Source organism: Mandrillus leucophaeus, unplaced genomic scaffold (assembly GCF_000951045.1).
Source record: "Mandrillus leucophaeus isolate KB7577 unplaced genomic scaffold, Mleu.le_1.0 Scaffold169, whole genome shotgun sequence".
NCBI classification, from domain to species: domain Eukaryota; kingdom Metazoa; phylum Chordata; class Mammalia; order Primates; family Cercopithecidae; genus Mandrillus; species Mandrillus leucophaeus.
In genome coordinates this window covers 2368695-2371444 of record NW_012101687.1, presented here as the reverse complement: position 1 = coordinate 2371444, position 2750 = coordinate 2368695, and positions in this window count along the sequence as shown.

The window sequence follows — 2750 nt, the reverse complement described above, 5'->3', positions numbered from 1 at the left end:
TGATCTGCCCACCTCGGCCTCCCAAAGTACTGGCATTATAGGTGTGAGCCAACGTGCCCAGCCAACTTTTAGTGTTTTATAACCATTCTACAATTTTGGAATATGTTTTTCATGTAATAATTTTTTTAATTGGAAATAGCACAGGCATTTAAAATATGATGATTTTAAGATTTTTAATTATATACAAAGTTTACTTATAAGCATTTATCTCATATATACTCAATTTTTTGTTTTAATTGTTTATTTAGATTACTTTTGAAAACATGTAGGGATGGTCATGATTTAAAGTTATTTTTTTCTTAACTGTTTTAAAGTTTATGAACATAAGGTGTTTAAGAATTTAGAAGTTAAACACATGGACGTTTTGTTGATAATTTAGAAGATTTAGTTGTTGTTACTAAATAATATTAAGTGTTTTATTTATTAAAAATATAAGCAAAAATATTTTGGTTTTGGGTAGATTTATGCTTTTATAATTTTTATGCCAAATTTTGATGCCTAATAATATTTGGCAGAGATGAATATGAAACCATTTAATCAATAAACTCAAACAAAAATGTACATTAATAGATTTTTAAACATTTAAAATGTTGTTAATAATTTTAAGACCGGCTTATTTATCAAAGATGCATGTGAACTTGAAAAGCATTTGGGCTTAATTTTATTTTTTCGAGACAGGATCTCACTCTGTCACCCAGGCTGCAGTACAATGGTGTGATCATGACTCACTGCAGCCTCAGCCTCCCCAGGCTCAGGTGATCCTCTCACCTCAACCTCCAGAGCAGCTGGGGCTACAGGCATCATCACTATACTCAGCTAGTTTTTATATTTTTTTAAGAGACAGGGTTTCACCCTGTTGCCCAGACTGGTCTCAGACTCCTGGGTTCAAGCAATCTACCTGCCTCAGCCTCCCAAAGTGCTGAGATTACTGGCATGAGCCACTTCACCCAGCTGGGATTAATTTATGAGTATTCATTTACCTACATGTCAATTTGGTAGTATGTTAGACACAAGACAGAACGTAACTATTATATGTATAATTATGTATCCATAGCTAAACATGTGCACATACATACACAAAGATTCAATAGCTTTTACCTTGGAGCTCTAGTCATGAGACAGCACCACCAACTCAACTGACATATAAAAGATAGCTGACTCTTGTTATTTTTTTGATAAAATTGGAACCTGTTCACATGGCTAAACTTGCTTTGCCCTGCTAGGTAATCTAAGCAAGTCTGTGAACCAAAACTTGGGGTAAAGTAGTCTTTATGGCAGTTTGGTTTAACAAAACCTTTTAAAAATATATACTTCAAATGAGTTTTAAAGTTTATATTGTAGTTAGGCCATAAATAATGAGTCTTCTCGCAGTACTAGTAGTTTAGTAACAGTAGATTTGAAGCAGGCAGGAAAAAGAAAGGAAGATAGAGAGTTTTAGAAGACTCTTTTAACTGTATAGGTTAACTATTTGAGCTTTGAATTTCTTTTTTGTTGTAATTTGTCTATCAGTTTAAAATGTGCAGAGAAATGGGCCATAATATGTAACCACTTGGAGTTTCAAAGAGAACGACAAAATTAGAGGCCAGGATGTTGGAAACTGTTTTTCCCTTTCAAGGCTTGACCCCTAGATTGAACAGAACAAGGGAAAGAGAAAAGAAAGGAATGGAGAGGAAAGAGGTCAAGTTTTACAGGAGGGCTTGTGAGCCTTTCAGCTACTGTAGGTGTGAGGTCATTACTCCCCAAACCTCATTTATCTCCCATCAGGGAGAGCGTTAGCACCCCAGACCTACTTGGTGTGGGACAAATTTCTCCCACCTCCACAAGTCACCAGTCAAGGTGTGCCATTTCCAGACAGGGGGAGTTAAGGGTGCTTTGGGCCCAGAGGAGTAAGGCTGTGGGTAGCTTCCAAGATAATCAGGAGGATGAAGTTGGAAGAAGGGGAAAGAGAGAGAGATCAGGGCCCATACACACACAAATATCACAAAATGGCCCCTCAGGTGCCAGAGTTGGATGTGAGCAAAGCCCTGAGGGTGCCACAAATACAAACAAACACAAATGTATACAAATGGCTTGCTTCCAAACAAATCCCTATAAGGGGCTGGGTAGAGTTCCAAATTTCATGTCTTAATTTTAACTGGTCCTTCTAGATGATTGAATCGATGTGAGCAAACCCCTGAGTGTGTCACAAATACAAATGCATAAAAATGCCCAAATGGTGATGCCAGCAGCTAAGTCTACACAAAGCAGAGCCCCAGCAACACCCCAAAAGAGGCAGAAGAACGTTGGGTGCACACCAACTCACTCAGTTCCAAAGTTTGTCAATTTTTTCAAAATGTCACTTTCTTTTTATCAGCGAAGCATTGAAAGCAGCAGATGCCACGGCAGGAAAAGAAAGGGAGGTTCCCTGAAACAAAGATACCTAGGCAGCTGCTGGGAGCTCCCCTAATGTTCTGACCACAGGGTCAGCTAGCCACGAGCAGCTGGCACTCATAAGAGGCTCCATGCCCTGTCTGACAGGGGATCGGTCTGGCAGGCCCAAGGCCTCCTGGGAACGCACAGTGCTCTCCGTCTTGGCCACCAAAAATTGTATCCGGCAAAAGGGGTCCACGGTTTGTTGTTTGTAAAAAGAAGTCAAAATATTGATGAGGTGTGATACAAAGACAGCAAGACTTTATTATCCATGTTAGCAAGGATAAGAGCAGGTGGGATTCTTTCCAAAAATGTCCACTTTCCCTTGGTGGAGGGAGCAC